The sequence below is a fragment of the Bos mutus genome, chromosome 1 (genome assembly GCF_027580195.1).
Source record: "Bos mutus isolate GX-2022 chromosome 1, NWIPB_WYAK_1.1, whole genome shotgun sequence".
NCBI classification, from domain to species: Eukaryota; Metazoa; Chordata; class Mammalia; order Artiodactyla; family Bovidae; genus Bos; species Bos mutus.
In genome coordinates this window covers 145,658,102-145,673,043 of record NC_091617.1, presented here as the reverse complement: position 1 = coordinate 145,673,043, position 14,942 = coordinate 145,658,102, and the positions used below count along the sequence as shown (strand labels likewise).

The 14,942-nt window shown below is 43.5% G+C and overlaps 1 non-coding gene across 1 annotated transcript; it reads left to right on the top strand.

The window, feature by feature from the left end:
• Positions 1-14,205: 14,205 nt before the first annotated feature.
• On the top strand, positions 14,206-14,277 carry TRNAC-GCA (transfer RNA cysteine (anticodon GCA)). The gene has a single exon. It is a non-coding gene; the product is annotated as a tRNA-Cys (tRNA).
• Positions 14,278-14,942: the final 665 nt, after the last annotated feature.

The following is a 14,942-nucleotide window of genomic DNA, read 5'->3' as shown; positions in this document are numbered from 1 at the left end:
CTGCAGTCCATGGGGTTGCAAAGGATGAGACATGACTGAGCGACTGAGCTCCTCAAACTGCCTGATTGACTATGGCCAAAATTCTTTACAAAGATGTGCATGCATGCTAAGTCACTTCAGTCATATCACCCGATGGATTGCAGCCCACCAGGCTCCTCTGTCCATGGGATTCTCCAGACAAGGATACTGGACTGGGTTGCCATGCCCTCCTTCAGGGGATCTTACCGACCCAGAAATCAAACCCATGTCTCTTGCATCTCCTACATTGGCGCGTGAGTTCTTTACCACCAGCACCACCCGGGAAGCCCTTGACAAAGATGAATAAGCTGAACATGTAGTCCCCAGCATTGAAGGTGGAGCAGAAGTTCTCAGGGCACTATGCCCCGTCTCCTAGACTCCTCTCTGACACCAGCCACAGCTTTGACGGAAGGTGCTCTCTTTCAGGACTCTCCTTACACTCCAGGTGGGCATCCATGCACTTTTCTGCCTGACCTCTTTCTTCAGAACTGCGGGAGCCTATTACGTTGGTACATAGAGTCAGCCAGGGGCAGAGCCACCAACAGGTAGCATGGATAACCTGGGTGTGGGAGCCAGGGCCCCAGCCCCCTGGACTTTGTGCAGATGACTCAAGGCAGGGCGGGGGTGGGGGAGTGTCTCTCCAAGGTTGCCAAGCAATTGCTTCCTGCTGTCCACAGCTCCAACCTCAATAGCCCACCGTTATGGAGCTTTCCTTTCACAGTCTTATTCCTTCATTCCTCCACTCAGGCTTTTGCCTGGTGATATGTTTTGTCTTGTTTTGACGATGGTAGGGCACCTTCCAAATAAACCCCGTCCATCCAAGCGTTTTCCAAGCCTCAGCTTTTGGAGGAAACTAAATGGAGACAAGGGATGGCCTAGGGGTGATACAATGATCTTAAAATGGTGACTTTTTTTTTTTTTTCCAAAGACAAAGGTGAAGAAAATGACCTTGAACAGAAACATAAGGAAGTAAGCTCCGGACTAGTATTTCTGGTACTGTAGCCACTAGCCACATGTCACTCTCGAGCACTTAAATGTGACTGAAGAACTGAACTTTAAATTTAATTTAACTGAAATAACTATGCATGTCTCAGTTCAGTCTCTCAGTCGTGTCCGACTCTTTGCGACCCCATGAATCGCAGCACGCCAGGCCTCCCTGTCTGTCACCAACTCCCGGAGTTCACTCAGACTCACGTCTATCGAGTCAGTGATGCCATCCAGCCATCTCATCCTCTGTCGTCCCCTTTTCCTCCTGCCCCCAATCCCTCCCAGCATCAGAGTCTTTTCCAACGAGTCAACCCTTCGCATGAGGTGGCCAAAGTACTGGAGTTTCGGCTTCAGCATCGTTCCCTCCAAAGAAATCCCAGGGCTGATCTCCTTCAGAATGGACTGGTTGGATCTCCTTGCAGTCCAAGGGACTCTCAAGAGTCTTCTCCAACACCACAGTTCAAAAGCATCAATTCTTCGGTGCTCAGCCTTCTTCACAGTCCAACTCTCACATCCATACATGACCACTGGAAAAACCATAGCCTTGACTAGACGGACCTTTGTTGGCAAAGTAATGTCTCTGCTTTTGAATACACTATCTAGGTTGGTCATAACTTTCCTTCCAAGGAGTAAGCGTCTTTTAATTTCATGGCTGCAATCATCATCTTCAGTGATTTTGGAGTCCAAAAAAATAAAGTCTGACACTGTTTCCACTGTTTCCCCATCTATTTCCCATGAAGTGGTGGGACTGGATGCCATGATCTTCGTTTTCTGAATGTTGAGCTTTAAGCCAACTTTTTCACTCTCCACTTTCACTTTCATCAAGAGGCTTTTTAGTTCCTCTTCACTTTCTGCCATAAGGGTGGTGTCATCTGCATATCTGAGGTTATTGATATTTCTCCTGGCAATCTTGATTCCAGCTTGTGTTTCTTCCAATCCAGCGTTTCTCATAATGTACTCTGCATATAAGTTAAATAAGCAGGGTGACAATATACAGCCTTGACGGACTCCTTTTCCTATTTGGAGAAAAAAAATAATAAATCAACTGGAATTCCATCACCTCCACTAGCTTTGTTCGTAGTGATGCTTTCTAAGGTCCACATGACTTCACATTCCAGGATGTCTTGGTCTAGGTGAGTGATCACACCATCGTCATTATCTGGGTCATGAAGATCTATTTTGTACAGTTCTTCTGTGTATTCTTGCCACCTCTTCTTAATATCTTCTGCTTCTGTTAGGTCCATACCATTTCTGTCCTTTATTGAGCCCATCTTTGCATGAAATATTCCCTTGGTATCTCTAATTGTCTTGAAGAGATCTCTAGTCTTTCCCATTCTGTTGTTTTCCTCTATTTCTTTGCATTGATCACTGAGGAAGGCTTTCTTATCTCTTCTTGCTATTCTTTGGAACTCTGCATTCAGATGCTTATATTTTTCCTTTTCTCCTTTGCTTTTCACTTCTCTTCTTTTCACAGCTATTTATAAGGCCTCTCCAGACAGCCATTTTGCTTTTCTGCATTTCTTTTCCATGGGGATGGTCTTGATCCCTGTCTCCTGTACAATGTCACGAACCTCATTCCATAGCTCATCAGGCACTCTATCTATCAGATCTAGGCCCTTAAATCTATTTCTAACTTCCACTGTATAATCATAAGGGATTTGATTTAGGTCATACCTGAATGGTCTAGTGATTTTCCCTACTTTCTTCAATTTCAGTCTGAATTTGGTAATAAGGAGTTCATGATCTGAGCCATAGTCAGCTCCTGGTCTTATTTTTGTTGACTGTATAGACCTTCTCCATCTTTGGCTGCAAAGAACATAATCAATCTGATTTCGGTGTTGACCATCTGGTGATGTCCATGTATAGAGTCTTCTCTTGTGTTGTTGAAAGAGGGTGTTTTCTACGACCAGTGCATTTTCTTGGCAAAACTCTATTAGTCTTTGCCCTGCTTCATTCCATATTCCAAGGCCAAATGTGCCTGTTACTCCAGGTGTTTCTTGACTTCCTACTTTTGCATTCCAGTCCCCTGTAATGAAAAGGACATCTTTTTTGGGTGTTAGTTCTAAAAGGTCTTGTAGGTCTTCATGGAACGGTTCAACTTCAGCTTCTTCAGCATTACTGGTTGGGGCATAGACTTGGATTACCGTGATATTGAATGGTTTGCCTTGGAAATGAACAGAGATCATTCTATCGTCTTTGAGATTACATCCAAGTACTACATTTCAGACTCTTTTGTTGACCATGATGGCTACTCCATTTCTTCTGAGGGATTCATGCCCTCAGTAGTAGATATAATGGTCTTCTGAGTTAAATTCACAGATTACAGTCCATTTGAGTTCGCTGATTCCTAGAATGTCGACATTCACTCTTGCCATCTCTTGTTTGCCTTGATTCATGGACCTGACATTCCAGGTTCCTATGCAATATTGCTCTTTAACAGCATCAGACCTTGCTTCTATCACCAGTCACATCCACAGCTGGGTATTCTTTTTGCTTTGACTCCATCCCTTCATTCTTTCTGGAGTTATTTCTCCACTGATCTCCAGTAGCATATTGGGTACCTACTGACCTGGGGAGTTCACCTTTCAGTGTCCTATCATTTTGCCTTTTCATACTGTTCATGGGGTTCTCAAGGTAAGAATACTGAAGTGGTTTGCCATTCCCTTCTCCAGTGGACCACATTCTGTCAGATCTCTCCATCATGACCTGCCTGTCTTGGGTTGCCCCACGGGCATGGCTTAGTTTCATTGAGTTAGACAAGGCTGTGGTCCTAGTGTGATTAGATTGACTAGTTTTCTGTGAGTATGGTTTCAGTGTGTCCGCCCTCTGATGCCCTCTTGCAACACCTACCATCTTACTTGGGTTTCTCTTACCTTAGACGTGGGGTATCTCTTCATGGCTGCTCCAGCAAAGTGCACCTGCTGCTCCTTACCTTGGACAAGGGGTATCTCCTCACCGCCGCCCTTCCTGACCTTCAACGTGGGCTAGCGCCTCTAGGCCCTCCTGCGCCAGCACAGCCACTGCTCCTTGGACATGGGGTTGGTCCTCCCAGTGGCTGCCCCTGGCCTTGGACTTGGGTAGCTCTTCTCTGCCGTTCCTGCACCGTTGCAGCCTGGCACTCTCAGCTGCTGCCCCTGACCTTGGACGTGGAATAACTCCCCTTGGCCGCCGCCCTTCGGGCATGGGGTCCTCCCGGCTTCTGCCCTTGACCTCGGACGTGGGGTGGCTCCTCTCGGCCGCGCTTAGAGCGCCGGTCGCGGCCACCTGCGCTGAGTGCGTGCATGCCTAGAAGCTACTATATGGGACCACACGGCTTTAGATATTTTATATTTGTGTATAGTCACTCATTCTGGAGGTTTAGGTAAGTTTTTTGACTTACTCTACTGATTCTTTTCCATATAGTGTATTACAGAATATTGAGTGGAGTTCCCTGTGTTAAACAATACGTCCTTATTACTTATCCATTTTATATATAGTAGTGTGTTTATGTTAATCCCAAACTCCTAATTTATCCCCCCCCCCACCACTATCCCCTTTGGCAACAGTAAGTTTGCTTTCTATGTCTGTGAGTCTATTTCTGTTTTGTAAGTAAGTTCATTTGCATCACTCTGCATTCTTGACATGGGCCTCAGTCAGGAAATAACCAAGGTAGGTAATCCCGCACCTCCTTCACCTCCAGTTGTGACAGACAGTTGTGGTGAAAAATTGCAAAACTCCCTTGTAATGCACTTTTCAAGCCTTTGGTGAATATTTTGGGGCTTCAAGTCTGTTTTTCCCTACCATGCAGATCATCAACTCACCACAATACCCACACTTCTGCTGCAGGAAAAAAGAGATTTCACTATCTCAGGCTTTCATTGAATAAAGAGATTTTTGAACTGAGCTCCTTAAAATATCAATGCTCCATATTACTCCCCAGATACAGATATAAATCTTTATAATGCTACACTTTACAAGCACCACTCTGGAGTCTTTTCTGATTGGTAATCACAGTGTTTCCTTATTAATACTGTAAAAAATGTAAAAGGCATAAACATTTTGCAATCTGTCTGTTCTTTCTGTGCAGGCATACATCAGGGGCTGCTTTAAGCATTCCTAATGGTTCACCCATCACATTTTTTATGAGTTTATATGGGAAGAAAATTGTACCAGAAAACTGAATTCAATGACTGCCATTCTATGAATAAATTCTGTTATCTTTGATACTCTGGGTATAATAAAAACATACAAAAGTTAAATTTCAGCATCCTTGCAGAGTTATGTCAACTGTTTTTAATGTCAATAAGACACTGCTATTCACCCAATGTCTTTTCCCTCCAAAAAATACTGCTTGATTTTCAGGTTATGTTTTCATTAAAACAACTTGTTTTTAACAGTGAAATGCTGTGTATGTTTGCTAATTTATGTATACTACAAAGTCTGATCAAAATGAAGAGTTATAATTTTAAGACATAGAACTCAGTAAAAGTCTATCTGTACTTTGGATGAAAGATTAAAATAAAACTCAGGTATCCATAAAATCTGTTTTATATAAGTTAGATCAGAAAACATCTTGGTGGAGTAACTTTGATCAAGCAGATTCTTTATATTTTTTTGTATTTACACACAGCCTCCTATGATCAAAGGGCATATTTTACATCCTATGTATCCTATAGGCATATTCTGTAAATAAGATATTGATCATTATGATCAGCTATGAGATTCCTTTTTTAAAAAATCCAATGATCTAAATAAAACCAAGAGCAGATTTCCTGAACTATCCAACTTCAATATTTGCAAGTTGATTCACTGTGCTTCCTTGACAGGATAAACACTCTAAACTACTTCTCTAAAATAGGGAAAACCCGAAGGGCAAGTAGTTACCCCATAGGATTGGCCCACAGACTCTCGGCTGCCCATCTGAGGGCCCATTTTCCTTAGGGGAGGGGGTGGGATGTTGAAGTTTTTCCTCCAAAAGATCAAAACTTTCTAGGCAGCCATTTTGAAAATGGCTTAATTGCGAAGGCACAAGAAAACTGAAATTAAAATCTCCAAGACACTCAGAAATGTCAAAGCTCTGAAATCCTCCTGCTGCCTTCACCCCCACATACCCTAATGAGTTCGTACATAGAAGCTACAGACCAGAGAAGGTACTGCACGCCTTTGCTAGCGGCAGGGACCCACCTTACTCTCCACACTTAGTTACTGACGTTCGGGACCTCTGGGTTCCTACATCCGCTTAAGCTTTGCCTCAAAGGAGGTTCTGCCTCATTTTATAGTCTTAAGCTAACCCTTAGCCCCTCTGCCTGTGGGAAAGGCAGGAAAGAATTTGGGATAGCAACGAGTCAGACATGGCTGTGCGACTGAGCAACAACATTTTGAGGTATGCAAACAAAATTTATTCCCAAGCCTAGTAGAGTTTTTAAAAATTCTCTGTTTTGTTGAAATAAGTAGGTAATTGAAATAAAAGTGCCTCCCTGGCCTAAATTTATGTCAGATGATGTGAATTCTCTATTCACTTTAGAGACAGCTTTTGATAAGCAAGATTTCCCAGATAAATTAAAATCATGGAGAGAGAAGGTGGACTCAGAACAGGTCCACGAGGTGGGCAATGGAAGTTTCACTGGACCCACCCTGACTTCTTTCTGGGCATCCATCCGGTTTGTTTTCACGACAGGGCAAAAGCAACTTTTCTGGACCAGATGACTGCATCTGAGCAAACGAGTGTTTTGTTGTCCTTTAAAAGTGTGCACAAAGATGCTTATTTGTGAAGAAGATTCCAGAGTTGGCATCCTTGGGAGTTAATCCTGATTAATAGGTGCTTGGCTGTATAATTTCAGCTCTTGCTTGACACTGAGGTTCTGGCCTCCAGCCACCCTACAATTACCATTGAGTCTCAGAGCATACCTTGTAGACACCCTTGTGTGGGGGAGATGGCACAGTTGAATGGCGTAAACAATACCTTATAGCCAGGAACCACTCATTAAGCACCTCAGCTCCCAGAATTTCGCAGCGCTCTCTCATTTTCCCATGTTCATTGGCACCACAGAGAGGTGTTGTGTTTGCTTTGTTTTGCTCTAATATGACACTTACTAAAGTTTCTCCTTGCTCTGGGTGGTTGTCAGCTTTAAGAAGAAAGTAGAGTCAACATTGCTTGAGTGTTTTCACTCTGGAGAGGTTAGGCCAACATGTCAGGGTGGGACTCACACTTAGACACACATCGGACCAATTGAGATTTGGTCGTGGATAGCTAATGTTTCCTTAGCTGTGTTGTTATTGTTTTGTTTTAATAAGCAGGGAAATCTCCATGCCACTTCTCCCCCAGCTTCTGGGAAATATCTCTACTGTGCATTCTCCTCAGATGCAATGATGTGAGGGTTTGAGGTTGAAGGACAAGAACTTTGACGAGGGTTTTCAAGACAGCAGTCCCATCAGTTATTCCAAACTTCGCTTGAAATGCCTGGCATGCGGATTTGCACAAATGGCGCTTCTCGTGTCGACTAGAATCAAATCAATGGCTGGTAGTTGGGGGACGCAGAGCCCCTGGGGCTTCACCGACTCTTCTGATTCACAAAGTGATGTGGAAGCAACTTGGAGGACATGGCCGTGTTTTGAACAAATTAGGGAAGCTAAGTTTTTATCAAGAACTTTTTATGTGTAGAGCGCAGAGCCAGATGTTGTGAGGATAAAGAACCTTTAAGATTGAGGTCTTATTGTTACAAACATTCATAATCTAGTTGGAGAGTTAGCGTCAGGTCTGTCTTAAATATCTGTGGGCTGGTGTCCAAAGTGTGATTGTGACTTTCAAGACCAGGAAAAGGTTCAAAATATTTCACATTTACTAAGATTAAAGCCAATTTCAACCTCAACTCAACCTGAGCCCTCAAACCTAACCTTTCTAAAAACAACAATTGGTCTTTTATATTGAGTACCTTGAACATGCTTGGCTCTGTGATATGTCCTTAACATATGTGATGTTATTTAGTTCTGAACTGTATTCAGCTTTGAGCTTGCTTTATCTTTTCTGCCAGTTCATGTGCCAGGCAAACTCTTACACAGGCTTGGGTTGAGCTGGATGGCCGCTTAAGGCACTAAACTGCTCCCCAGATTTGGAACCACCTGTTCTCAAAGCCACCAGAGACCTGTCACCCAAGCTGGTCTACATGTTTTGGAAATTCAAAAGGCTGGGACTGAGAAGAATTTGAAGTAACATCCTAGGATATTAGGGTTTCCCGTTCCTTCAGTCCCCAAATGGCTCTCATTACTCTGATGCACTTCAAAGAGTAGAAAAGTTCTCTAAGAATAGTCTCAACGTGTTTCTTCTACATATGCAGCTTATTTACCAGAAGGGCTCCAAGATCCCACTGTCTTTAAGGTCTCATAGATTGTGGGCTCCGTGCGACTGAGAAAGAAACATAATTCACTCAAGAGTTGAGTTGGATTTTGAATTCTGAAGTTCTATCTGTACAGCTACAAAGAAATACCTGACTATCCCCCATTTCTAAAGTGTTAGCACAAATTTAGAGAATTAATTCTCCAGACACTTTTAAGTCAAGACTACTGCTATGTTTGTTGAACTTGGCTTTTCCCAAATAACAGATTGTTTCAGGAATAGAATTTGTGAAGTGTGTGCAGAATTATTTTTTATTGGGGGTAGTAAAGCTCCACGAATTTGTGGCAAAGTAGATCACACATCTTCTCAAGAAATTCTTTCTTTTGTTCTTGTTCTTACTAAAATATGGGGAGATATTCCAAGTATTCATCTGTGTGATGTGGAAGAAGCATTTACTAAGGCATACTTTTAAAAGTCATAATAGATTCCAAAGATTAGTTGGATGCTATACTTTTCATTGACTATGCTAAAGCCTTTGACTGTGTGGATCACAACAAACTGGAAAATTCTGGGAATAGCAGACTACCTTTTCTGCCTCCTGAGAAACCTGTATGCAGGTCAAGAAGCAACAGTTAGAACCAGACATGAAACAACTGGCTGGTTCCAAATTGGAAAAGGAGAATATCAAGGCTTATTGTCACTCTGCTTACTTAACTTATATACAGGGTACATCTTGCAAACTGATGGGCTGGGTGAAGCACAAGCTGGAATCAAGATTGCTGGGAGAAATATCAATAACCTCAGATATGCAGATGACACCACCCTTATGGCAGAAAGGGAAGAAGAATAAAAGACCCTCTTGAGGAAAGTGAAAGAGGAGAGTGAAAAAGTTGGCTTCAAGCTCAACATTCAGAAAACTAAGATCATGGCATCTAGTCTCATCACTTCATGGCAAGTAGATGGGGAAACAATGGAAATAGTGACAGACTTTATTTTCTTGGGCTCCGAAATCACTGCAGACAGTGACTGCTGCCATGAAATTAAAAGACACTTGCTCCTTGGAAGAAAAACTATGACAAATCTAGATAGTGTTTTAAAAAGCAGAGACATTACTTTACCGACAAAGGTCTGTATAGTCAAAGCTTTGGTTTTTCCACTGGTCATGTATGGATGTGAGAGTTGGACAGTGAAGAAGGCTGAGCACCAAAGAATTGATGCTTTTGAACTGCAATGCTGGAGAAGACTCCTGAGAGTCCCTTGGACTCCAAGGAGTTCAAAGCAGTCAATCCTAAAGTAAATCAACCCTGAATATTCATTGGAAGGATAGTTGCTGAAGCTGAGACTCCAGTAGTTTTGCCATCTGATGTGAAGAGCTGACTCACTGGAAAAGACCCTGATGCTGTGAAAGATTGAAGGTAGGAGGAGAAGGGGACGACAGAGGATCAGATGGTTGGATGGTATCACCGACTCTGTGGACATGAGTTTGAGCAGCTCCAGGAGTTGGTGAAAGACTGGGGAACCTGGTGTGCTGCAGTCCACGGGGTCGCAAAGAGTCAGACACGACTGAGCGACTGAACAATAGCAAATACTTACCTTACAGTTCTTGGCTTTCTTAACCCTGAAAGACCAATGTCAGTAATTCCACTTCCATAGAGTGAGTCTCAGATAAATTGAATAACATGGCCAACTTTATACATCAGCCTCTCATGCCCTTTCCTTTTAAAGTTGTTTTCAAGAAATCTCAGAAATCTTAGACACTGAAAATATATGAAAAGAAAAATTATTTATTTAAGAAAATTTCCAACTTTATTGAGATAAAACTGTGTAAATTTAAGGTGTACAATGTCTTGATTTGGTACACATGTATACTACAATATGATTATCACCATAACCATACATCTCCATCACTTCACATTACTACCATTTCTTTTCTGCAGTGAGGACATTCAAGATCTACTCTTTTAGCAGCTTTCAGGTATATAATATAGCAGTGTCAGTTAGCTATCACTGTAGTGCTGTGCATTAGATCCCCAGAACTTTCATCTTCTAACTGGAAGTTTGTTCCCTTTACTGGTGTATCTCCATTTCCCCACCAATCTACTCTCTGTTTCCATGAGTTTGGCTTTTTCAGATTCCACAGATAAGTGCTATTTTTCAGTATTTGTCTCTGTCTGGTTTATTTCATTTAGCACAATGCCCTTAAGATCCATCCATGTTGTCACAAAAAGCAGGATGTCATTTTTATAGCTGAATAATATTCCATATATATATACATATATATATGTGTGTATATATATATGCATATAACATCTGCTTTATCCATATGAAGCAACTGACAAAGGGTTAATATCCATTCATCTATTGATGGACACTTAGGTTGATTTCATATCTTGGGCATTATACATAATGTTGCTGTGAATGTTGGAGTATGCATATTTTTTCAAATTTGCATTTTTGTTTTCTTTGATAAATGCCCAGAAGGGGAATTGCTGGATTGTATGGTAGTTCTATTTCCAGTTTTTGATGAACCTACAGCTGGCTGCGCCAACTTCCTTTCCCACCAGCAGTGCACAAGGGCCCAACGAGAAATCATGGAAAAGAGCCTTAAAGTAGGCGGAGCTTTTCTCATGGCCTGTTTCTCATCAACACCACCCAGGGACGTGACATGACAGCCCTGGAAAGACCCTGGATGAGGTGCTCCAGACAACGAGGGCACACTGCTCCTCATGTGTATCCACTATCATGTGTCCGTAGAAATGCAGAAACAACCGGATATGGTGTTTATGTGAGTATTGCTGGAAGAAGAAGACTCTTGGCTCCTTGGTGGAACCACGAGAAGAGTCAAATAGTTTAGCTAAGTATCGGTGCCAGGATCAGTCCCGTCATTTGGCAAAGAGTCAGTGGCTAGAGTTGATTAGTTGCAGTTAGCCAGTGGAATGCTGATAAATTAGGGGTTGAGAGTCTATGAATCCTGATTCATGGCATTTGTCAAAAAAAAAAAAAAACATGAAAAAGAATGGATATATGTATTCATATACATTCTGATTCACTTTGCTGTATAGCAGAAACTAATACAACTTGTAAAACAGCTATACTCCAATGACACCCCCCTCAAAAAAAAAAAAAAAAGAGACCAGTGGTTTGATCACGGGCTCACAAACTCCTGAAAACCTAACAACTGGCTTTTATAAGCCTGTACGATGTGGCTCCGACACGCTGCCTCAGTTCTTCTCTGGGAGCTGACAGCTCCAGGCAGCCTCTGGTAAAGACATGCGAAACACCCTTGCTTCCTGTACCTGCCCAGGGCTTCCCAGGCAGACTCTCCTCATGGGAGTGATGCTGGTTCCATTCGTCACATTTCCCTCCACAGTGACTGGTGAGTAAGGAAATCCCCTTTCAAAGTAATCTCTCAAGCAGCTAGAACTTTGTTTTGAGGAAAACAAGGCAGTGAAAAGGAAAACAAGGCAGTGAGGAAAACAAGGCAGTGAAAAACCCCAAAGATGCCAATTTAGCAGCAAGATCTCAGATGAAAAACAGATTGGAAATATGCTCAAATTCGTGCTACTCAATAGCAAGAAAAGCCCCAAACAACCCGATCGTAAAAGGGACCAAGGGCCTGAATAGACATTTTTCTCAAAAAAAAAAAAAAAAAAAAAAAGCGTACAAAAGACCAATAAGTATTCAATATCGCTAATCAGGGAAACACAGGCAAAACCACAAGGAGGTCTCTCCTCACACCTGTCAGGATGGCTGTTACCAAAAAGACAAGAAATATTAAGTATTCACCAAGGTGGAGAGAAAAGGGAATCCTTGTGTACCATTGGTGGGAGTATAAATTGGTGCAGCTACTGGGGAGAATAGTCTGGAAGTTCTCACTGCAGAGACCCAGGGCTGCAGCAGAACTCAAGGCAGACAGAGCTTTAAGGGACTGGATTCCTACTCTAGGAAGAAAGGGATGCCCAGTGCAGCCCGGGATCAAGACCTGGGTTCCCATCCCTCTGTCACTCAGCAGCTGCGTGAACCTCCAGATAGCTTATCGACCTCTGTCATCTCTGGTTCTCATCCGGAAAACGTGGGTAACCTTCCCAGCTTCGTGATAATATCATGGGACTTGCATGTAAATAGATTTGAAAGTACATGTGTAGCATATACAAATATATACTTATCTATAAATATCTCTAAGTGTCCGGAATGTAGTATGCCCTCTGCTGTGTGGTCCGGGGGCTGTGCTTCCTGGGAGGGTCTCCCCTTCTCCTCCAGCCCTCCTGGGGCCCCAGCGCTGCCCCTGAGTAAGAGGAAGGGAGAGTTTCAGCACAGGGCTCTGCTCGGGCAGAGGTCCAGCAGCCAGCAGGCTGAGCAGAGCCCTCTAGCCAGGTGCGTCCGGCTTGAGTCGCCGTGCCGGGCCAGGTGAGGCTCTGAGGTGGCACCTGCCTGGTGTTGGCAAGACTTCTGAGAGTGCTGCGTAATCCCCAGTAATCATAATGACAACAACAGGGGCGTTAATGGAGGGCTTAAAGCGCGCAAAATGTGGTTCAATCCCCAAAGGTCCAGGAACTCTACAAAAGGTCCCGATAAGTATTATTATCTCTTGGGAAGGCAGCAGGTTTCCCTTGTGGGCAAATTCCGTGTGGGGAGGTAGGGAGCCTGAGACACCTGGAGAGCGGGTAATCACGACGGTGCAAACTCCTGTCATCAGGAGAAAGGACAGGCCCAGAGGACAACCGGGGACGCTTCAAGGAGAGCGCGCCTTCCCTGTTTCTACTGGGTTGTGGATCAGCAGCAGCAAATGCCGGAACGCAAGCTCAGGTTCTAAGGTCAGCAGCAGCAGCAAATGCCGGAACGCAAGCTCAGGTTCTAAGGTCAAGAGGGGGCCCTGGGCAGGGGGCCGCTTGCCCTGCATGTGTGGTCTGCAAACGGCACCCTGGAGGGTCTTTGGGCTGACAGGTACTGGTACTGAATGAAAGTGGTCCGGTGGAAGGCAGGCACAGTTCAGGTGGCATGAGGTCAAGACAGCTGTGGTCGCTGATGCTTGGCTTCTGTGCTGGGGGATGGTGAGGAGGTTTGGGGGCTCACCTGCCTGGAAGGAAGCTGAAGGGGAAACGCGTGTGCCCACTGAAGCGGGCACCTCTGCTCAGCTCCAACCTAAGCTGGCCCCATGTTGTCAGACCTTCCAGTGTTGGAGAGAAGCTGGAGATCTAATGTTTTTTCTTTTTAAATTTATTTTATTGAAGTATAGTTGATTCACAATATTGTGTTAATTTCAGTGTATAGCAAAGTTACTCAGTTAATACAGACATACATGTGTTAGTCATTCAGGTCATGCCTGGCTCTCTGCAATCCCATGGACTGTAGCTCTCCAGGCTTCTCCGTCCATGGAATTATCCAGGCCAAAACACTGGAGTGGGTTGCCATTTCCTTCTCCATACATACATACATAACACACACACATGTATATATGTGTGTCTGTATGCGTATTCTCTTTCATATTCTTTCCCTTACGGTTTCTTACGGGACACTGAGTGTAGTTCCCTGCTCTATGCAGTAGGTCCTTGTTCATTCACTGTGTGTGACAGTTTGCATCTTCTAATCTCAAACTCGCAATCCCGTCTTCCCTCAGCCCTCCTCCTCTTGATAACCGTGAGTCCGTTCTGTGTGTCTGTGAGTCTACTTCTGGTTCACAGATGAGCTCATTTGTGTCATACTTTAGATCCCACATACAAGTGATACCCTTGGAGAAGGAAATGGCGACCCAGGTGGAGCCATTTGTATTTGTCTTGCTCTAATTTAATTCACTTAATGTGATTACCTCTAGGTCCATCTGCACTGTGCAAGTGCCATCACTACAGTCTTCTTTTATGGTTAGTAGTATTCCGTTGCGTATGTGGGCTTCCCTGGTGGCTCAGCTGGTAAAGAACCCGCCTGCAATGCGGGAGACCTGGGTTCGATCCCCGGCTTGGGAAGATCTGCTGGAGAAGGGAAAAGCTACCCACTCCAGTATTCTTGGGCTTCCCTTGTGGCTCAGCAAGAATCTGTCTGCAATGTGGGAGACCTGGGTTCGATCCCTGGGTTTGAAAGATCCCCTGGAGAAGGGAAACGCTACTGACTCCAGTATTCAGGCCTGGAGAATATCTATGAAACAGAAGTAGATTCACAAACACAGAGAACAGACTTACGGTTATCAAGGGGAGGAGGCTTGTAGTATTCCTTGTGTATATGTACCACACCTTTTTAAAAAATTTTTTAATTAATTATTTTAATTGGAAAATAATTACTTTACAATATTGTGGTGGTTTTGGCCATGTATCTCTAGTCTTTCCCATTCTGTTGTTTTCCTCTATTTCTTTGCATTGATCTCTGAGGAAGGCTTTCTTATCTCTCCTTGCTATTCTGTGGAACTCTGCATTCAGTGCTTATATCTTTCCTTTTCTTCTTTGCTTTTTGCTTCTCTTCTCTTCACAGCTATTTGTAAGGCCTCCCAGACAACCATTTTGCTTTTTTGCATTTCTTTTCCATGGGGATGGTATTGATCCCTGTCTCCTGTACAATGTCACAAACCTCCGTCCATAGTTCATCAGGGACTCTTATCTATCAGATCTAGTCCCTTAAATCTATTTCTCACTTCCAC